Genomic DNA, 23,459 nt, shown 5'->3' with positions numbered 1-23,459 from the left:
TTTTTTTCCATCAAGACCAAAGCCAAGAGAGTTGTGTCCCGTCCTGTCTACACCCTCACCCCCAGCCCCCAAGCATGGCAACGTGGCTTTGCCGCTGTCAGCAGTTCGCTGCGGGAGTGGGCAGGGAAAGCCGGCTGCACTCCACCCAGGAAAGGCTTGGGTTCTCGATCCCAGCAGCAGCCACCAAGCCAGACCAACTGCCACCAGCCTGTGCATGTCACACAGGATTCTATCTGGGTGGGCATTTGTGGGCAGCTCTGGCTTAGCTCGCAAATGGGGAAGCCGAGACTCGGGGATGTTAAAGAGGAAAGAACTGTGGGTAGTGCCCGAGGGTCTGACCAGAGCCTGTTGCCCCATTAACCACCTGTGCCTCATTCTGTCTCTTGAGTCACGTTGGTGTGGTTTTAAGGGGATGAACCTTGCCCTTTCCTACTGGTTACAGAAGCACTGGAGATGACCTTCAACACCCGACATACCCCTCCCCACCCACCACTGTGTCTGCACTCTGAGTGGACAGGGTTATGAGTGTGGACAGCAGTATGAAGATTATCAAGCAGCTGGTTAACTAGGTGCCACATCTGCCATCGGAGTGCTCCTTGAATGTCAGCTAATGTGATGGCAGAGAGGAGAGGTGTTAGAGGACTTGTTTGAGCTCAGTGCGGGCTGAGACCCTCATGGAAAGAAGTGGTGTCTGTAGCATATTCCAGAGAGTGAGTGTGCACTCAAGCATGTGTGTGTGTGTGTGTGTGTGTGTGTGTGTGTGTGTGTGTGTGTAGAAGACAAAGGATGCTGCACACAGAGACAAGGAAGATAAAAGTCACCTCCCCGGGGGATAAACCTGGGACTAGAAGCCAAGGTCTTGATTGACCAGGTCACTAGTCATCACAAATCACTTGTGTCATTCGGGAATGTCACCGGAGGCCCTCTGCTCACCTGTCAGAAGCCAGAAGCCTCTGTGACTTGTACATGACCCTGGGGTGGAAGTAGGCCCCTCCTACAACAAACAAGCAGGCCCTGGAAGGTAGAAGATAGGAGCTTTAACTCCCCCACGGCTACCTTTGAGGATCACCCTTTCATACCAGTCATTTGCCTCTATAGTAAGGTAACAGGAGAAACCCCACCCTTTACTTTTGAGGTTTTGAAACACAAAATGCCCTGTCTTGCATCGTTTTCCTGGATTGGCTTCCCACACCTCCAATAAAGACATATTAATATCCTATAAATACCAGAGCCTGCTTTTGGCTCATGAGGACCACCTTAAATAAAAGACCTTGACCTTGCCAGGCTACTGAGGCGGATGGTGACACCCCTCTCCTCTCCAGAGAGCAATTAGGATGCCAAGTCCTGGGCCAGAGCCTGTCAGCTTCTGCCAGCTGCTCCTGGAAGAGACTTTTCCCACCAAATGATACTGTGGCTTTCAAGAGGGAGCCAAGAGGTGGTTGTCATTGGTGCATTCCTCCTTATCTCTCAGAGAGATCCATTCATCAACAATGCAGGCTCCCATCCTGTAGGGAGCCCATCGGCTTGGCTCCTAGTCAGGGGGCCAGTAATCCTAGGCATGGTGCACACAACTTGTTACTAGGGAGATAATTGACCAAACATTCGCTTTGTTGCTGGGGTCAGGAAAGGGGCAGATGCCTTCCAAGCCCAGGTAAAGAGGTGGGTGGGTGTAGGCTAAGGGAGACATGGGTGCTGAGGTGGAAAGAACTGGAGAGAAAGAGAAGGACCTAATTACACACAGAAGTCCAAGTTGACTGAGGTCAGAGCATAGGTGTCAGGGGCTGAGCTGTGGCACAGTCCCCAGGACAGTGGGACCAAGAAAAGGAGGTCACAGCTTACCTGTTTTAGGAAAGCTGGCTGAGGAGACCTGTGACCAGGTGATTTTTCTCTTTGAAGGAGGAAGGAAGCAAAGGACATACAAGGTTCTGATGGGGGTGAAGAGAGAATTAGCTTTGTATTTCGCTGGTTGAGAAAGCGGGGGGGGGGGGGGCAGGTAACAGAAAGGGGAGACTCAACAGGAATTAGGAGTTAGGAGGACCTGGGTCAAGTCTTGGCCCTGCTGGTGTTTGGTGTGTGGGAGGCGGTCACTGAGGTCCTTTGATATGCAGTGACTCTGGGGATGAATGAAAATGATTCCTTGATGTTGATGTGTGGGTCAGAGGACTCCCGGGGTACACGGGGTACACGGGGTAGCTCTACCCTGAGCCTGTTCCAGATCAAGTGGCTGCAGGCTCATGAGGTGTCTCATGGTCCCCACCTCCCTTCGGCTCAATTCTCTGGGTAGCAGGACCCAGGAAGTTCCTGGGGAAATAGCTGTGTTTGGGGCTGGGGAGATGGCTCAGTCTGTAATGCACTTGCCTTGTAAGAAGGAGCCCCTGGGTTCACTCTCCAAACCCGTAAAAAAGACCAAAAAAGAAAAAAAAAAATGTGTGGTCATGTGTGTGCATGCGTGCACACACACACGTGTGCACACACACATAAAATAGTCTTGTTTGGCTATTCCCCTTCGTGGCCTCTTCTTTGCTCTATAAAGACTCAGATGGAGGCTGGACAGCCAAACTGGGGAGTCCTTTGCTCACTTAAGTCTCCAGGGTGGGGAAAGAGAAAAGAGAGAGTTGGCTTCATTTCCTCTGCCCCTCTGAATTCCATAGTCCACAACTGAACGGACCCTACAAGATGTGAAATCAGAGCCTGGCCTTTGAGGTTCTGCTAAATGTGTATTTGTCAAGGCAGAAGGGAAGAACAAACCTTATTTCGAAGTTTATTAGTTTGATTTATAATGTTCAAATATTTAGACACATGGCGCGTGGGCCTCCTCCTTTGCTTTTGCTTTGGGCCTCTCAAATGTCAGAGATGGGCATGATTCCAGCCTGGGTTGCTGGTTTGTTTAAGGAACAGATGACAGGGCACCCTGTGCATAAGCTGGGGCTGTCACTGTCCTCCCTTCCATCTCCACAGTGGCCTCTGGGAGCTTTTCCTCTCTCCTGTGAACACATGTAAGAAACGGAAATGGAGAAAGTGTTTCCAGGTCTGGGACCAGCAACTGCACAGAGATCTCCCAGAACACACAGTATGAGAGAGATCAGCAGCCACTGCTACCACCAGTGGTGTCCAGATTCCAGTCTCTCAATACTGTCACTAATCTGATTAGCCCTTTTTGCATCTGGAACAACTGATTTCTGCTCTGGCCTCCTCTGACCCTGGTTCTGTGATACTCGGCACCTACTGCCTAGGATCCATCACCTTGGCAGTGGCAGGAAGTGATGCTGAAAACCCACACAGCAGGATGCTTTTGGTGGACAGTGCAAATCTGGACCAACAAGAGGCCAAGGAGGTCTGATAAGAGAAACGGTATGGTGAGGCCCACATGAGCACTTGATTTGAGACACTACTGAGCAAGGCGGTAGGTAGGAGTGGGAAAGCCTGCTTATGGTAGTTACTGCCTTCATCTTGGTGACCGAATCCCAACAGAACATCAGGGAGGAAGGATTTATCTGGACTCGTGGTTCAGAGAATTACAGTCCATCATGATGGAAAGGCATAGCACCCAGAGTGGGCCAGTCAGCTTGTGGTAGAAAAGCTTACAGCAGTGACTTCTCTAGTAATGGGGACAAGGAAGTCAAGAGCTTAGACCGGAAATGGAGCTGGGTCATTGTTGGGAGCCATGTGAGGGGACCAACAGGCAGCACTGGAATTTGTGGAACATGGCTGGGTGGTTGGCAAAGCCACACCTGCGAGAGCCTTGGAGAGGCAAAGCCTTGGGGACTAGGTGTCCTGAGGACCTCATGCTGTTACTGAGCATACTCTGATGGCCTTCATGGTCACCACATTCCTCATAATCTATGGGTTGCATGAAAACTCTCAGGGGGGTTCTTGCCCCTCACTGGGCAATTAGTGGTACTTATAATAATAGATAGACTTTTTCCAAGTATTGCTGCTGAAGCAGATTAATGATTCAACCACCATTCTTAGAAAGAATTTAGACATGTTGGTTGTTAGTAAAGATAGATTAAGATGTTTTTGTTAATGGCTTTGAGGCAGAAAATCTTGGGGAACAATTTGAAGTTTAGAAAGGCACATAGTTGAGTGAGGGACTCGTTGAGATCAAGAAACAAGGACAATGATAGCCTGGCTATTGCTGGCTGATGCACCTTTCTTGCTGGGATGGGTTGGGATCAAGGGTGATAACTAATTCCTTGTACCCATTTCTGCCCTCAGCTTCCTGATATAAAAGACTGTTGATGAGTGGGTATGCACCCTGAGAATTTAAGTAGAGCTGACTGTTTTTCATATGTAAAAGTTTAGATTTGTGATTCTTCTAAGACTTCTTATAAGATTACCTTTTGAGATAAATAGTAAAGTGATTGAAGTAGCTGAAATTTTCCCAAGTCTTGCCCAGCCCCACGGACCCCACTGTCACTTATAAAATAATCAAGAAGCTTATATTAATTAAAACTGTTTGGCCATTAGCTCAGGATTTCCACTGACTAGCTCTTACATTTAAACTCAGCCCATTTCTGTTAATCTATATGTTGCCACATTTTCTGTGGCTTTACCTGTGTGGCACTGCATGCTGCTCCCTGGACTGCAAGCTGGCGTCTCCTGACTCAGCCTTCTTCCACCAAGAATTCTCCTTGTCTGTTTATCCCGCCTATACTTCCTGCCTGGCTTCTGGCCAATCAGTATTTTATTTATCAACCAATCAGAGCAACAGATTCACAACATCCAGAGCAACACTACCCACTTTGTAACTGCAAAACGCAGCTTGCCAGTGAAAGAACTGACTGAGAAAAATACCTTGCCTGCTTCCATTCTGTTAATCTATAACAAGCCGCTTGGGTATGAATGTATGTGGGTTCTCGGGACAACTTGTTTTTCACCTGTAATATACAAAATGTTCAATCAGGTAAGGGATATGAAAAAAATGCTGTTTTTTTTACCTGTATTCATTGTAATCATGCACTTAAAAAATAGGATGTAACCACATTGTAATTGTTATACTGCTTGAAAGATTCTACTGGGGTATGTAAGCTGTAAGAGGAAAAGCAAAAGAAACGAGAGAAGGAAAACCCTGGGAAAGGCAGAGAAGGAGAGTTAGAAGGAAGACATCAAGATTGGAAACATCAGGGCAGAAAACAGATCAGAAAAAGAACAGAGCAGAACAAGCAACAGAAAGAAAAATAAAAGAAGAACTAAGCTTTGGCCCTCAGAAAACTCTTTGTGTGTCTGTTTGTCTGTCCAGTAGTTAGCCGGCTCTGCATCTCCTTTTCAGTTTCTCTGAACTGCTGAAGGCTTGCTATTCATCAGCACCCTAGGTGAGATCCTGACATGTTGGAGGGGTGTGTGTGTGTGTGTGTGTGTGTGTGTGTGTGTGTGTGTGCCTGGTGTTTCACTTTTTTGTCAGACCTAGAGAGTTAAGTTTTGCTCCCTCATCAGCCCCAGAGAATTAAGTTTTACTCCCTCAGATAGAAAAGTCAAGTTAGGTGATTAGTTCCCTGACGCTGTGGATCCCCCTCAATCGCTGAGCTGCTGGAGGCTGGTCCTTACAGCAGCAATAGGTTATTATTCTCAAAGCCTGTCCTTAGTGGCCTAGCTCCAAAAGTCATCCAAATATCCAACCTCCCCAAACAGCGCCACCAGCTGGGGACCAGGTGTTTAAACACATTGGGTTTCAATTCACATTGAAACCCATTGTTTGGCCAGTGCCACACTAAACTCACAATCAGAATACCCTACACAAGCAAGAGAAAATCTAGAGCCTACGGTAGAACACTGCCTCTATGCAAGCCAGGCCAGGGAGGCCCAGTCACTTCTCAGCTCCACCTCCTTCCTCACACAGAACCAGCAGCTGATCAGTGCTGACATACACAGGCCTGATGAGCTGATTCCATCACTTACCCCCAGTAATAGATTTGAGGTGGATAAGGGGAGAAATTGTTGCCTAATATGATGGACCAACCTAATCATTCTGTCAGCAAGAAAATCTAGACATACATGAGCAGGGGATTCAGAGCTGTGTGGAGACCAGATGGTAGGAGATGTGGAATATTTGCCCATATCATGTAGCGAGCAGGAGGGAGCTGGGGGAAGGGTTCTGGGCATCTTCATCTTCACGTGAGTTTTTTGGGGGAGGGTGTCCTGGTGATTCTGGTGATTCTGGTCCTGCCTGTGGAGATAGCTAGCCTGCTCTGTCTCTGCCTCTTGCAAATGGGCTGCTTTGGGCAAACCCGTCGACCTTTAAGCCTCAGTTTCCATGTCTAAACACTGAGGCTTCCTGTCTCCCATTAATCATGGGGTGTGAGGGTTAGAATCACTGGTTATAAATGCCTAGTGTATTGGTTGGCTGGACAGAGGCACACACTAATAGTGCTCCTTATCTTGTCTGCCATGGAGGCCACCTGAGAAGGGGTGTGGCTTTTTCCCAGTCTAGGTTAATGTCTAACAAGCAAATACTCCCTTAGCTGGCAGAGTGGAGAATGTCTTAGCTGCCTTCTTTGTTCAGGCCTGAGGTTGGCCTGTTTGGAATCTGACACCAGAAATACAGAACAGTATAGAATGGGGTGCCAACAGACATGCCACAGTGTTGGGGTGCAAGAGCATGGAACTCTTCCTGGCTAAGAATGCAGCAGACCATCTAGCAAGAGTCAGCAGCCATTTCACTTACTCACAATAAGGCACTTGCCTTTGGTTCTGCTTCACAGAGAACTGAGGGTGTAGAAGCAGGATCAAGGGTGTCAGACACGCAGGGATGGGTTTGCTTATCGTACTGGAGATTATAGAAAAACCGAGGAACACAGAGAGAAGGCACCTTGGTAGGGGCCTTCACGAGACGCCTCCAGCTAGTGTTCCAGTTCAGCACACAGTCAGCCTTCCTTCCAGATGGCCCTTCTGCAAGGGGTCGGAGAAAGTGAGGAAGAGGAGGAAAGAAAGGGTGAAGGGTTAGGGAATATCCCCTTCTACAGCATCTGTCCTGTAAGATCTCAATGTTCTCCTCCATTCTGACCTCAGTTTCTCCAGCCACTTCTGTGGACATTTCTGCACCCTTTAAAAATATGCTCATGGTATGGAAGGGATTGGATTGTCTTTGAAGCTTTCTAAGAGTGAGAAAGCAACATGTTGGTGGGTGCCTCGGTGTGATGGTAAACACTCCGCTCAGCCCCTACTCTCCCCCAAACAGTTGCCCCAGCCCTGGAGCCCAACCATGTCAAGTACTCAGGTCTACGAGAGCTCAGAGTCTGAAAAATTAGACTAGGCCAAATGACTAACACAAAAACAAAAATACAGGCAGAGGCTGAGATTAAAATACAGGTACTGAGGCCAGAGAGGTGGCTAAGCCACAAGAGTGTGTGTAGTGCTCTTACAGAGGACCTGTCTTGAGTTCCCACCATTGATGCAGGGAGGCTTACAACCTCTGGCGACTCTGTAGGTATCTGACTCTTGCGCACAACACCCCCACACACACACGTATACACATACAGACACACAACAAAATAACAAAAGTAAAATTCTTCAAAACTCTTGTTTAGAACCTTCTTCTCCAAAAGGCTCTGGTCCTTATTTGTATATACCACTCGCAACCAAACATGCTCACATGAATGTATCCATAGCCAGCTGTGTGACTGGACTTTACAGATCTGGTCAGATATTCCTACTAGCAGATACTAGAATGCATGCTTTCTCTATTCTACACACACACACACACACACACACACACACACACACACACACACTGTTGCCCCCAGAGGACCTGTTTTTCTTATCACCCAGGACAAGTTGATAATGTGACACACCCCTATGGTCATTCTTTTCTCCTCTGCCTTCTCTGGATATTTCAAATTCTGTGAGTTTTGGGATGGTTGTGCATTCATTTGTGTTCTGGAATGTTCCTGGGGCACAGTACAGGTTTGGAATGTAAAAGATGCTGTGTAGATGAACTGGTGCATGAATAATATGTATCCCTTTTTTTGTTTGTTTGTTTGTTTGTTTGTTTTCAAGACAGGGTTTCTCTGTGTAGCTTTAGAACCTGTCCTGAAACTAACTCTGTAGACCAGGATGGCCTTGAACTCACAGAAATCCACCTGCCTCTGTCTCTCGAGTGCTGGGATTAACGGAGCACACTACCACTGCCCGATGAATAGTATGTATGCATTCTTATCACCTGTGTCTATTTTCCGTTAAAGAAGACATGGAGGACTCTCTGCTCCTCTATATTCCAGAGACATCCACATCTTTTCATGAAGTACCAGCTTCATGCCTGACACATGATGGTGAAGGTCAGAATGCACAGATTTGGCTGTATTGGGCACCTGGTTACCAGGGATTCCTTCAACTCTGGAAAAGTGGATATCATCATCTTTTAGCCCTTCATTGACCTCAATTACATAGTCTACATGTTCCATTGTGACTCCACCCACAGCAAGTTTAACAGCATAGTCAAGGCTGAGAATGTGAAGCTTGTCATCAATGGGAAGGCATCCTCACCTTCCAGCATTGAGATCCCACCAACATCAAATGGGGTGAGGCTGGTGCCAACTATGTTGTAGAGTCTGGTATTTTCACCACTATGGAGAAGGCTGGGGCCCACTTGAAGGCATGGACCAAAAGGGTCAACATCTCTGCCCCTTCTGCTAATGCCCCCATGTTTCTGATGGGTGTGAACCACAAGAAGTATGACAGTTCACTTAAGATTGTCAGCAATGTTCCCTGTACCACCAATTGCTTAGTGTCCATGGTCAAGGTCATCCATGACAACTTTAGGATTGTAGAGGGACTCATGTCCACAGTCCATGCTACCACTGCCACTCAGAAGACTGTGGATAGCCCCTCCAGGAAGTTGTGGCATAATGGCCATGGTGCTGCCCAGAACATCATCCCTGTATCCACCACAAGCATCCCTGGGATTAATGTGCTGTCAAGGTTGTGGGCAAGATCATCCCAGAGCTGAACAGGAAGCTCACTGGTATGGCCTTCCCTGTTCCTACCCCCAGTGTGTCCATTGTGGATCTGCCATGCTGCCTGGAAATAACTGCCAAGTATGATGACATCAAGAGAGTGGTGAAGCAGGCATTGAGGACCCTCTAAAGGGCATCCTGGGCTACACTGAGGAGCAGGTTGTCTCCTGTAACTTTAAATGTGATGCCCACTCTTCCACCTTCGATACTGGAGCTGGCATTCATTGCTCTCAACGACAACTTTGTAAAGCTCATTTCCTGGTATGACACTGAATATGGCTATAGAGACAGGATGGTGGACCTCATGGCCTCTATGGCCTCCACAAAGTAAGAAGTCTTGAACCACCCACCCCAGCAAGAACATGAGCACAAGAAAGATGCCCTCAGCTGCTGAGGAGTCTGTCTTAGTTAGGGTTTTTGTTGCTGTGAAGAGACACCATGACCACAGCAACTCTTATAAAGAAAACATTTAATCGAGGTGGCTTGCTTACAGTTCCAGAGGTTCAGTCTGTTATCATCAGGATGGGGAGCATGGCAGCATGCAGGCAGACATAGTGCTTGAGCTGAGAGTGCTACATCTTGCAGGAAACAGGAAGTGGACTGACTGTCACACTGAGAGAAGCTTGAGCAGAAGAGACCTCAAAGCCCGCCCCCACAGTGACACACTTCCTCCAACAAGGCCACACCTCCTAATAGTGCCACTCCCTTTGGGGGCCATTTTCTTTCAAACCACCAGCGTCTCGGTCCCAACTCAGCCTCCAACACTAAGCATCTCCCCTCATAGACTTCCAGAAGAAGGGGAGAGGCTTAGGGAGCCCTACTCTCTTGACCATCATCAATAAAGTTCACTGCTCCCCACCCCCCAAATAAAAGGCATGGAGGGAGATGGGCTGACCCACTGATGCAAGAATGTTTTGGAAGAGCATTTACTAATGAGATGGGCAGAGGGTAAACTGGGCTTTTTATCTTCTGTACTAGGAATGAAATGGGGTGAGAAGAGGGGCCCAGGGAAGCAGTGAGAAGCTTCCTGGGCTATCTTATTCATGTCTCCTGTGGAATGGAAGCTGGATGCCCCCGCCCCTGAACTGACTTATAGCCAACCAGAAACAAATGTCTCCCCTCTCCTTCATGGGCCTTTATGACTCTCCTCTTTTCTAAGGCCAGAAAGGGAGCTGTGGATGATATTGTCTCCATTTTCAGGAGATCAGGAAGGGGTGAACTGTGGCACAGCCATAGAAGGAGCTCAGGCTCGAGAATTGCCTCCTCACCAGTGCTTTCGGCCTCAGCCTGGCATGGAAGCCACCCATGCACCTCACTGTGCCCTCCAGCTCCCAGCGTGCAGCCTGGGTCCCTGCCCACGTTGACTCATCCCTCTCCAGTATTCTTCCCTGGCTTTAAGTTCAGGCTCAGGCAAGAGGCTAAGGAGTGTTTCTGCTCTGTGGTTACAACTTGGAAAAATACCTCTCGCTCCCTGTTCCTCCTGGCTTAGGCTGAGGAGCTCTTCACACCCAACTCTAGAACCCTGTGAGGTAAAACAGGCTGAGGAAGGAAACACAGGGCCAGTGAATGTATTTCCTGGACCTGACATCATTGCTCATGGGCCAGTGCTTTTGCCTGAGGGAAGGAGACCTGAGGTACTCTCTGGCTCAGGAACCCTGGTTAGACCTGAGTCACACTCTCCATGAGCTTCTGTGGGAAACCAGCTTTGGGCTGACATGTGAGGTGAGGCCAGGGTTCACAGAAAAGATATAGGGGCATGGGAAGGGAGGGACCTCTGAAGGCAAAAGGGGGTTCCCAGATCCACGGAAAGCTGAATTTAGAGCAACCAAGGGCCCAGAGCCAGACAGCCTAACTCAGACATAAAGAAAACTCCACAACATGCAAAATCTAGGCCCGGTCTGTGTCTCCACGGAGCCTGTTTCCCAAGGCAGGCAAGGGACAAAAGGTGCCTGCCCAGGGAACTGAAAGGGCTGGGCTGGCAGTCCTTCCACCTGGGTGAGCAGGCAGCGGAGTATCTGTGGCTGAGGAGAAGAATTAGGCACAGGTAGGGAGAATGGCATGGGATGAGGCTCCCTTCTTCCCTGTGGTCTCTCTCTGGCATCTAGGGCCTGGAACCCCTAGAGTTCTTTGCTCTTCACCCCTGGATTCCCAGACCCTTCTAGAACATTCCTTTTTTCAAAGAAAAGGATCCTTTACCTTACTAACTCAGGGACTTCAGAGTGTAGGTAGCCCCCCACCCACCCCAACACCTGTGGCTGTGACTGGCACACAACAACTACCCATGCTTGGTTTGTGTCGCTCTGCGGGTTTCAAGCATTCAGATTTTGAACTTGGAACCTTTGATTTTCATTTTGATTTTTTTTTCTTTTTGGTATGAGAAATTTTAAAATATGAAACCAGGTGTCCCTGCTCCAGAAGTAGCAATCATTCACATTCCCTACGATCCATGGTGAACTGTTATTTGTGCTTTGGTACTTTTTTTTCATGTTTTCCCCTAATGAACACCGTTGTTAAAAGCATGCTAAGGGCTGGAGAGATGGTTACATGTTTAAGCGCACATATTGATTTTTTTCCAAGAGACCTGAGCTCAATTCCTGGCACTTGCATTGGGCAGCTCACCACTGTCTGTAACTTCAGCTCCAGGGCAGTCTAATGCCTCTGGCCTCTCTGTGGGTACCTGCACTCATATGCACACACTCCACCTCCTCCCCTTACATACACATAATTAAAAATTAGAATAAAGTCTTTGAAAGCTTGATATAGACTGGAGAAATAATTCAATAGTTTAGTGACTGGGCTGCTTTTCCAGAGGACCAGAGTTTGGTTCTGTGTGACTTATAACCACCCATATGTAACTATAGCTCCAAGGAATTTGAATCCCTCTTCTGGCCTACATGGGCGTCTGCATTCATGTGTGTACACAGACATACACAGACACAGACACACAGACACAGAGAGGGGAGAGGGAGATGGAGAGGGAGAGAGAATTTTCTTAGCAACCCTGTGAGGTGTGACATGAGAGCCACTTGGAACCTTCTGGTACAGTGTGGCTAATGGTGAGACAACTGAGATTCATCTTTCAGAAGCCTGTATGCATTCTTTCCCTGAGCACTTTTGTATTTTTTAAATAAATTCCCATGTTGCTTCTCACTGGCTCTTCCATATATTCTTTTCTGCATCAAAGCCAAAGAGCCAGCTTGGCCCCGTGCAGGTACCTAAAAGAGGAAGATAACTCATCTATGGACGACAGTGTGGTGCTTGGTACCTAAGTCCCGGCTGCTGTAGACCACACACAGATGTTGTTCCACAGTGTGTCTTTCCCTGACATAGGAACTTACCGCTGCTTTGCACAGATCTGACCTTCCCTTCCTGATGGGCATTCCAGGTGTTTCAGCTTCACACTGTGGTCTTATTCAGCCTCCCTGCCCTTCTCCAGCACAACCTCCCTCCCTGCAGGGGTGAACTAACCACACATCCGACTGTAGGACCATCGCACTAACTTATTAACCAAGTTGTCCTGATTGTCTAGGAAAGAGATGATGGAACCCCAATGATATTTTCATGTCCCTGGTTACCACCGAGGCTCAATGTCATTGGCTGTTTTTCTTTCTTTTGACTCTTTTGTTCTTTTGCTCTTTGGGGGCCCACCACCCAACTCCCAGATAAATCATACACAGAGGCTTATTCTTACATATGAATGCCTGGCCTTAGCTTGGCTTGTTTCTAGTCATCTTTTCTTAACTAATTACCAGCCTATCTTTTGCCTCTGGGCTTTTACCTTTCTCTATTTCTGTATGCCTTTCTTTACTTCTTTTTTTAAATTTTTTTAAAATTTTATTATTATTATTATATTTGTGTTTTAATTTTACACATCAGCCATGGGTTCCTGCCTTTCTCCTTTTCTTGCTCCTCCTTGATCTCTTCTTCCCAAATTTCTCCTCCTATTTATTCTCTCTGCCTGCTGGCTCTGCCTATTTCTTTCTCCTACCTCAATATTGGCCATTCAGTTCTTTATTAGATCAATCAGGTGTTTTCAGCAGGCAAAGTAACACAGCTTCACAGAATTAAACAAATGCAACATAAAAGAATGCAACACATTTTTTGCATCAGTAAAACAAGTATTCCACAGCATAAACAAATGTAATACATCTTAAAATAATATTCTACACCAGCTCAACATAAAAATGTCCAAGTCCCTCAATATCCTTTTCAGAGTCATTTTTCCTTTTTCCACTAATTCAAAATGCCAACATTTCTTTTTCTGGGTTTTTGTTTTGTTTGTTTTTTGGTTTCTCTGTGTAGCTTTGGAGCCTTTCCCGGAACTCACTCTTTAGCCCAGGCTGGCCTCAGACTCACAGAGATCCATCTGCCTCTGCCTCCTGAGTGCTGGAATTAAAGGTGTGCGCCACCACCGCCTGGCTTCAAAATGCCAACATTTTAACTCATTTTAGTATAAGTGTGGATCATTCTGCTCAGTTCTATCAATCTGGCTATTTCTAAGTTAGTCAGTACCACATTATTTTAACTATAATATTGGTGAAATTATTAAGGCCATTCCACGTAGTTAAAAGGGAGGTTTATTTTGTGGGGTAACTTACAAATGAAGGGATAGGTAGCAGGGTCTGGCAAAGGTATGGCACAGTCTGGTGGTGTTCTCTGGAGAACTCTGCTTGGTCTACCTCCAGCGTCCAGGGTCTGAGCACCAAGAGATCCCTCTCATTTGGATCCTGGGTCTTCAGCGTCCTCTCTCAGCCCTGCCTTGTAGGCATGAACATTACCAAAGCCTCAATGGGAGTTGGAACTTCCAGGCCAAGGCTGGAATGGCTACCCACTACATCATAACTTTATAACCTATCAACAGCCACACATTTTGCTAAGCACAGTGACAATTTTGTTTGCTTTCTATGGATGGGAAAACTGAATCTCAGGGTCAAAATGATTTGCCCACAGCCTGCCTCACCAAGTTTCCAAAGCAGAAAGGGTCTTTACACAGGGCCACACCTTCTCTTGTCTGCTCTTATCTCCTCCACACACCCCCAGTTCCTGATACCCCACATCATGCAGTTATTATGTGCTAGGAAATGACCAAGGAGCCTTGTGCCTCAGCCTTGCCATCAGGATTGGAAAGGCTGTGTCTATATTGTCTCCAGCAAGGAACACTCTCTGTGCACTTGAGAGCACTGGGTGGGTGATCTTGTTGTCTCAGCCCCAGGAGAACTAGGTCTCTGAAGGTGCTGATCTATTTTGTCTTCCAGACACTTACTTCTCAGCCTCTCTGCTCTCTACTCTCTACTCTGGGCTCTAAAAGCCACTCTTCTTTGCCCTTTTTGACTTGTCCCCTCATCCTTTTTAGAATTGTGTTCTTTGGTGGTTGTGCAGGGAACTTTGTTAAGGAACAAAGCAACAATGAGACACACGAATGAGAAGCAAAGGTGAAGCATTCTGACGGATCTGAAAGGATCTAGAACCCAAGCAGGTATCAGTGGGTACCAGTTGCTTCCAGGGCATCCTGGAGTCCTGTCTTTAATGAAGAAGTGGTCTCTTCTTCCCTAGAGAGAACCCACCAATGCCAACTCTTGAAGTCACTGTGCTTGCCCAGCCCAGTCCCTGATCTGGCCTGTTCCTTTATGTCCTTAGTGTCCTGTGCAGTGAGCCTGACTCACTACCAGCATCTACTGATGCTATGGGTAGACTTCCTGGGCACTGAGTTCTGTGAGAGCTGGCAGTGACTGCAGCCTACCAGGGTAGACCCTGCAGCTACGGTGTCCCCTGAGGTCTCAGGGTGCTTTCAGTGGCTGAACTGTGAAGGCTTCTGACCTTTGAGTTACTAAGAAAGCTTAGTTTGTGGCAGGCTGCTCAGCTTTCAGAATTGGAAGCTCCCAGTACCACTGCTCCAAAACCCATTATTAGTGGGATTGTGGAATGGAGGTCTGGGAAGGGTTTTCCAAGAAGCACAGGTTGGAAAGAAAAAAGGAATGGACTGCAGATGGGGAAGCCTGGAATTTGGTCTCTTGCAGCTACTCCCTGGCTTTTAATGTGAAACAAAAGTGGAGTCCCTTTTTTAACCCTGTAAAATGGGATGATGAAACCCAGGTATAATGACTCATTCAGTCACTCAACAATCATGACTGTTGGAGGCTACTACAGGTACGGTGGCAGGAAAGACAGTACCATCCCTTCTTGTGGGTCTTACCCTTTGTTATAGTGTGTGAAGGCAGGCAGCAGCAACGGAACAAGCCAACGAACAAAGACCCTCTAGGGACTGACAAGTACCATCAAGAAAACAAAACAGTGGTCACACAAGAGGAGGAGAGCATGAGAACCTGTCAGAGGTGACTGTCTAGACTACCAGTGCCCTGACCTGCCTGGCTAGCCATGGAGATGGGCAGAAGAGAGCCTACAAATATCCTGCTGGAGAGGGACCTAAAGGAAGGGGTGGAGAGAACTCATACTGTTCAGATGCCATGGTTGTCCTTCAGGATATATGCTGGTCTGCCCAAGTGAGGTTGGTGATGGAGCCTGGGGTCTGGAGTATTATATACCCAGGAAAATTCCCTGGGAAGGCTTGATGTAAGGTGGGAGGACCAAAAATGGATTCTAAGGACTTTTACTACTCAGTTAGAGTTTCACCTCTGTCCCAGAGCTGGGATTCTGTGTGAGTATAGACAGTTGTCCTGGCCAAGAGCCTCAGCTTGGTGACAGTTGGCAGCTGGAAGCGAGCAGGCTGTTAGGCCTCTGCAAGAAAGCAGTCTTACCAGAGCCTGCAGCCACAGACAGATGGGACCCAGATGAGAGTCACCTCTGACACACACTGAGGGGACACTATGATAGGGCCTTTTTAAGGCAAGGAAATGTGCTTCAGGTAGGCTAGGCAACTCCAAGCTATAAGCCACCAAGAAACCTTAAGGTCTTGTGTGCATGGACTTGTGATACTTAAAAGAATAATTAATATACATTTTCCAGGCACATTTGAGGACCAGCTACTTAACAGACCCTTTGTCACAAGAACCCCAAGAGCTGGAGTTTGCTGTCTTAATTCTAAAGATGAGGAGATTGAGGTTCAGACAGCTGGAGGACCCAGTGGGACTCTCACAGCTGGCCAGTTTATAAACTGGGATCTCAGCTCTACCCTGCATGGTGCTGAGACCTGATGCCTCCCCTGTTGGAGTCAGATGCCTCCTGTGTCTAGAAACTCCTTTCCAAAAACTCCACACAGGCATGGAGTTTTTGCTCCATGGTGCCTGAGGCTTGAGAAGTACTGAAAACCAACTTCATTTAGAAAATGAAATAGAGGTGGGATGATGTCAGCAAGATGGCGGTCTGGGAGTGCCCACACTTTGTTTATCAACGAAAACAATGATTTCACAACAGCCACAGAGGAAAACAGGTCCCGGAGAACTCTGCAGTATAGTTAGGAAGCTGTAGCCCCTCAATGGAGGACGTGACTTGAGATTGGCAGCAAGCAGAGCACAGAGATCATTTTGGGTGCATTGTCCCAACCTCAGGCCAGTGTAGCAACTCAGTGCCAAGAGCTTTCTCCTTGGCCATGACTTTCTTCTATGGCTGAAAAAGGAGGTCCTGGGATCCACTGAGGATCCCTGGCACCTTTGCTGCTCTCATGGTTACTCACAGCTTTTGCCATTGAAGGCCAATGTTAACCCCAAGCTGGTAGGGCTACCCAGAACCTACCCCACTTCTGAGACAGAAAGCTGTCACATGCAAGGAAACCCCATGATGCTATAAGCGTATTTCTTAGTAAAAACTCAGCAGCCTAGGAGGCTGAAATGACACAGTCAAAGGACCAAGCAAGACCACTAAATACTTCGAACTGAAGGATTATTTATAGGCTTGAATGAAGGACTAGAGATGGGAAAAAACAAAAAAACAAAAAACATTCCAGGCAAGAGGTAACCAAGAGAAAGCAGTAGCTTTCCAGCTTTCCAGGTATCACTCATAGCTTCCCAGTTTAGTGCTGGTAATTCACAACTCCAGAAATCCTCTCCATTGTTTATTATTTTCTATAGTACCAGGAGTCAAACCCAGGGCCCGTGTGTGTGCTCGGAAAACTCTTTAACCACTGAGCTATATCCCCAGCCTACTTAATTTTTGTTTATTATTTACTTATTATCATTTCCATTTCTCTGTTGAGAGCACCTATTTTCTGACTTTTCTCAACATGAGATGTAACAGTTTACGTCCATGAGGTTATCTCCCTTTTATCCCCTCAACATGTCTATAGGAACTGCTGTGGAGTCTCCTTGGGCCTTCTTGATGGCTTCATCTTCTTTTTGGTCACTTTCTTGTTTGTTTGGTTGGTTTTGTTTTTCTCATGTCTGATAAGTTTTGTTGAAAACTGCTCATTGAATCACAATGATGCTGGTTTTGTTGGAGTCTCCTGCAGTTATGGTGTTTGGTTGTAGGAACTTATCTGGACTTGGTTTACAAAATAAGCCCCCAACATGGCGCACTGCCCCTCACCATCTCTGCACAGTGTAGTGTCAGCATTTACTTTAATTTTTCCATGATTTATTTTTATTGTTTTCAATTATTTGTATGTGTGTCTATGTGTATGTGTACATGTATGCAGGCGCCCGTGGAGGCTGGAAGTCTTGGATCCCCCTGGAGCTGTTGTTGGAGGCAATTGTGAGCCCCCGGGCATGGGTGCTGGGAACCAAACTCAGGTCCTCTGCAGGAGCAGCAAGAACACTTAGCCACTGAGCCATCTCTCCAGCCCTTTTCCTTTATTTTCCAGTCTGGATCCCCCAAGGGTCTGGTCACTTTGTGCGTTGCAAGATAATCATTTGAACAGAGAGCGTGTTCAGACATCTTGAACAAGAAGCCCTCCACACTCCGCTGCCCAAGCTGGCTGCGGTTGGAGAAACAGCTGTACAGCAAGCCCTCCCGTGTCCCTTGGATGTCACTTTCAGCTGTACTCTCTTGGGTCTCCCCCCACCCATCACCTCACTCAAGCTTGTGTTAGCAATCCACTGGCTGTACATAGAGATTTTATTATCTTGACTTCATCATAGCCATCTTGCCTGAAGGATCTTCCGATTCTGGCTTGAGTTTCTTTCCACCCTTGACCAGAGCTATAACCTTCATCCAAGAAAGTTGGAGTTTTCCCCACTTCTTGTAATTGTTTATTACAACTGAATAAATAATCTTTAAGCCATAAACTACAGATTTTCTTCTCCACCCCCAGACCAAACCTGCTCCCACTACCTGCTACAGCTGCTGGTTTCCATTCGCCTTTGGACCAAGCCCACCACAGGTACCAGCAAATCTCCGATTTTCCTCATCCAAGATGTCACACTGCAGGGTGGGCAGCACAATAAGGCCACAGACTAGTGGCCATCCTGGTACGATACAAGTTCTTAATGACTGGTCATTTTCCAGTGATCTGGATGTTTGTTCTTTACATTTGTTTTGTTGGCAATTTTATCTGATATTATTCTTGTTGCCATTAAAAGGGGACCATCTAATGTCTCACGGCACCACCTTGGAGGTGAATCTTAGGTTAGATTACCATAACGTTTTTTCCACTTGGCTATTCTATTGCTCACATCTTTTGGTTTTAATTAGAGATGAGCTGCTGCTACCAGGAGGTTGGTGTAGAGTCATGGAAAGAGAGCCCTGAGTTTTGCATAAGTCACCTCAAATGCACAAAAATAAATGGGGGAAAGTGAAGGAGGGAGGCAGTCAGGCTGAACACAGAGCTGGGTGAGTCAGAGCTGGGTCTGGTCTCAGTCCTGCCCTGAAAAGACCTCTCCGAGGCTCCCTGACTTTCTACAATGTCTGACAAAGGATACCTGGTCTAACCTGACATTCTCTGCCATCTCTCCCATGGATCCTCTCCCCACCAGGTTTCTGAGGGGCCCTGTGACTTTGAGAGCGTGAAAATGGCCGAGGTCAGTTTTCACTTCTGCTCAGACGTCTGAAGCCAGCAGCAACATCATTCCCTTGTTCTTTTCTGAGTGGCTGCTGGAGTGTGTGTGTGTGTGTGTGTGTGTGTGTGTGTGTGTGAGAGAGAGAGAGAGAGAGAGAGAGAGAGAGAGAGAGAGAGAGAGAGAGAGAGATCTCCAACCTCTATTTGTGGCAAACAGAAGGGTAGCTTTTTCTCAGGCTAAACCAAGGCAAAGGCCATAATCTACAGCTGGCCCATTGGAATCTCTGCTAAGCATGCTCTCCCATCTCTCTCCCACTCTGTCTCTGGGTAGATGAGCCAGTGTCAGAGGAAGCTGGATCCCTGTCTTCCCTTTGTATTGTCCTAGCCTCAGGTTCAAGTGCATAAAAGCTGTCCAAACATTCTCTCTTCAAGGGAGACAGTTCATTTGGTAAAGTGCTTTCTTTGCAAGCAGAGGAAGCCAAGTCCGGGCCTCAGAACCCACTTTCAAACAAAAGCTGGTGTGTACTTATGATCCCAGCCAGGGAGAAAGCGGAGACAGGAGGATTCCTGAGGCTCAGTGGCCAGCCATCTTATCCTGTTTGTCAAGTTTAAAGCCAATGAGAAAAAAATGCCTTAGGAAAAAAAAATGACACCGGAGGAATAATTTCTGAGTGGTTCCCTTGGTTTCTACACACATGTGTCTGTTTGTTGTAGCTGAACACTCCAGCTGCTTACTCTGTCCAAATACTGAGATAGGAACATTTAGACCTGAATCCAGCTTTCCCCCTGACTCAAACCTTTGGGGACAAGCAACAGCACTTAGAACCCAGGGCTCTGAGCCCTGCTGCAAAGACTTCTGATAGCTCTTTCCTACCTACACTTGCAGTGAACACAGTCTTAGCCCTAAACTCCCAGGAAGAAAGCTCCATATGGAAACAGACCATGGGCTGTAGTGTAGACACTGGCAGATGGATGACACACTGAATGGTCCAGCTTCCCAGATCATAAAGAGAAGGGCAGATCTGCCCACTGGCTCCCTTAGATGCCTGGATAAACAGGTGATCAGAGGCCATGACGTCTGCTGGGCCAGCAGGTCCTCTTAGCAGTTTTCTTGGTCCCCTTTGTCCCTTGACTGATGTGGGGGAGGATATGGCTAACCATGGTGTTACAGCTCTTCCCCTGTAACCTCTCTCTTCTCTGAGTGTTCATTGCCAAGCAGAGTGGTTGGTTATAGAACCTCTGAGGTCAGAATCATGCAGTGGCTGCAGTACTATCAAATATGGAGAGTTCGTACTTACTGAGCATCAATTCCACATACCCTAGTCACACCCATTCTGCCACTGAATGGTCACAGCATCCTGTGACCTCACTAATATTAGCATCGTCTAAAAGCAAAGCAAAGCCAACGGACTGAGAAGACACTGCCCTACTTCCCACAGGTGGCCCAGACAGAGCCCACTGAAAAAATACTTCCTAGAGTTAGTTGGAGGTGTGCTAACCCTGCTGAACCAGCTGAGGGAAAACACCAGCCACAGGGTGAAACCAAAGCCTGTGAGAAAACTTTGGGGTGACCCAGGGACATTATGACCAGCACGGCTGAAGGCTGGGTGCCCATGGAGCTTCCTCAGGAGCACCTCTGGGGCTGAGGAGCCAGAAGTCCCCAGAAGACTTAGCTGGAGGGTGGAGCTCACATTGAGCTGCTCCTTGGGGCAGTTGATGAAGGTCTGATCACAGCAGCAGGCACACACACACACACACACACACACACACACACACACACACACCACACCCCTCTGTGTGCTGCTGGCAGGAAGCCACAAGCAACCAAAGCTGGCTGAGATGAGAAGACTCCCTCTGGGGATGGGATTGATTTTTCTTAACTGGGTCCAGAGCTCCTGGTTACCGCTAGAAGGTTCTTCAATCACATGCAGCCTGGAATCTGAAGAGTTATGGTGAGAAGCTATTGAAGCCCTGAGAGGTAGGTCTGTCAGCTGGGTTCTGGGCAGTTCATTTCTCTATAGGACATGAACAGTGCTCTGAGGCCTCTGTGGTGGGTGAGTGGGCAGGGACATTGCCGTGGGTGTTACATGTGGAACTCATGTGCTCTCATGTGCTGTGGCTATGGATAAGACACCCCACTGTTTGCTCCCTGAGGAGTCTTTGGATTTATGAAAGTTCATCCATCCAGGGTAGATTGATGTCTGAGGCTCCAAGATGGGAAGGGTAGTGAAGGTCCCACAGAGGGCCTGGGCTGTGGGAGAAAATGGATGGGGACATGCTGACCAGCTGTGGGGCTACAGTCAAGTTCCCCAGCCTCCTAGAAAGGAAGGCAGCTGGAGCCACGCTGCAGAGCCCAGTGAGGTTGGTAGTTACATGTGCACCGTCTGGCTTAAGGTCAATGTCTGGTTGTTGCTTTCTCTTACTTTGTTTTTGAATGGAATCGTCTGGCTTTTCAGGTATTCAGGGGATGGTGATACGACAGAACTAGTTTCATAAGGATCTTTTTGGCCAAGATATGTTTTATTATTAAAGGCAAACTGAGGAAAAGATAAATAGTTGATAAATAACATGTTTTGAAAGGATTTTTTTGGTTTTGTTTGATTTTAATTTTTCAAGTAAGGTGTCTCTGTGTACTCTGGGATTAAAAGCCTGTGCCACTACATCAGACTTTCTTGAAAGGATTTTTTAAAATTATCTTGGACTTGGGCTAGGAAGCTAGCTCAATCAGTAAAGAGCTTGTTTTGGAAGTGTAAAGACAACCTGATTCCCTAGCATACATGGAAAAAACCTGGGCATGGTGGCACACACTTGTAATCTCAGTCCTGGGAAGCTGGAGACAGAGGGATCCCTGAGGCTCATTGGTCAGGCAATCTCTCCTACTCTACAATCTTTTCTCCAGTGAGAGATTCTACCTGAACAAACAAACAAACCAAAAGACCTGCAAGGTGGATAGCCCCTGAGGAAAAACACCCATACATGTGAACACACGTAGACACAATTTGAAAAATTTTCCAAGTGTGTCTATTGGCTTTGTGACTGGTCATTGTAGCCATCCTCATTGGCCCACACCAACAAACAACCAGTATTACTAGGAGCCGGAACCGTGGGGGAATTCTCTTGATATGACTGTGGGTAGGAGGACTAGCTCCCCTGACTTACAGGGGGACCGGGTCTAGAGTATGAGAGACAGACACAGCAGCTGGATAGGCTAACTTTACAGACTGCCGCTTAGCCGAGTTACCAAGATTGGACCACACCGGGGATAAGACATGTTGCTGTGAGCTTTTGCCACCATGCACTTCCTTCCCCAAAGCTGCCAAGACCACAGAGGTCCAAACTGAGGGGCGTTCTCCAACGTATTAACCTTCAAGACTGACAGGGTCCCAAAATCAAGCAGAGGTGGTAAAGTTACAGATCAGTGTCCCTGGTACCCATTCCACCAGTGTTAGTATCTTAGTTCTTGTGACTGCCATTTTTTTCCACAATCCTTGAATTTTTCCAAAATAAAAAGTTAAAAAGGGGATTTAGCTCAGTGGTAGAGTGCTTGCCTAGCAAGCACAAGGCCCTGGGTTTGGTCCTCAGCTCCAAAAAAATATAAATAAATAAATAAATAAATAAATAAATAAATAAATAAATAAATAAATGAATAAATAAATAAATAACATTCTAAAAGGTTAAAAAAAATTTCTTTTCCCTCTGCGCAGTCTCTCTGTCTCTCTTCCTCTGTCTCTGTCTCTGTCTCTCTTTCTCTCTCTCCCTCTCTCCCCCTCTCTCCCAATAAAGCTCTAGAAAGGTTAAAAAAAAATAAAGTTAAATTTTTTTTTTTTTTTAATTCATACTCATCTCAACTCAGAGCAGAAGTGGTCACATGATGAGTACTCTTGGGGGAACTTGTCTTTGAACCTTCTGGAACCCAGGAGGCTTTTGCCACTCCCTCCCATCCTCCATCTACTTCAGATCCATGTTGTGTTTCCTGCTCCTCACTGTGCTTTTCTTTTATTTTGTTGTTGGATTTGTATTTGGAGGCTCTCCCTCGTGTCAGGGGCTGTGGGCTGAAAACAACCTGCCCTGCTCTGTAGTGCTCACTGTCTGGTGTGGACTCAGCCTCCCAAGCTCAACTTCTTCAAGAAGAAGGCAAGGGGGAACCCAGGCCTGCATAGGGTGCCTCTCAACCAAATGGAGCCAGCCATCCTTCGGGCTCCGCTGTCCCTCAGGAGTCCATGGCTGGCCTAACAACTTTGGTCTGTGTTTGAAAATGCTTCCCTCTGAGTGAAGTATGGTGGGTGGGATGGGGGACGGGGACCAGAGGCTGACACCGGCACTCAGTGGCCTGCTGTAAGGTTCAGGTGTGTGGAAAGGAGTTATAGGACGGAGCCGCCAGCTTTTCCTCAGCAGGCCTGCCAGAGCAGATGCACCTTCCTCAAAAGTGATGCCTCTGCCAGATTAGCGACACCTCAGAACCTAGAGAGGAAGAAGAAGACTGATAACGTTTCAGGAAGGTGATGCTTAGATGTGAATCTTAGCACTGATGAAAATCAAAACAGAGAGCAGTGGTGATGACCTAGACTCAGGACGTTTCCCACCAGCATGGGTTATGTTTTGGTGTGTTGTGCTGTGCTGTG

The 23,459-nt window shown here is 47.2% G+C and overlaps 1 pseudogene; it reads left to right on the top strand.

Annotated features, from left to right (window-relative positions):
* Positions 1-8,264: 8,264 nt before the first annotated feature.
* Positions 8,265-9,282, top strand: LOC118591288 (annotated as a pseudogene).
* Positions 9,283-23,459: the final 14,177 nt, after the last annotated feature.

Source organism: Onychomys torridus, chromosome 9, assembly GCF_903995425.1.
Source record: "Onychomys torridus chromosome 9, mOncTor1.1, whole genome shotgun sequence".
NCBI lineage: Eukaryota > Metazoa > Chordata > Mammalia > Rodentia > Cricetidae > Onychomys > Onychomys torridus.
This window is presented reverse-complemented; position numbering and strand designations above follow the sequence as displayed.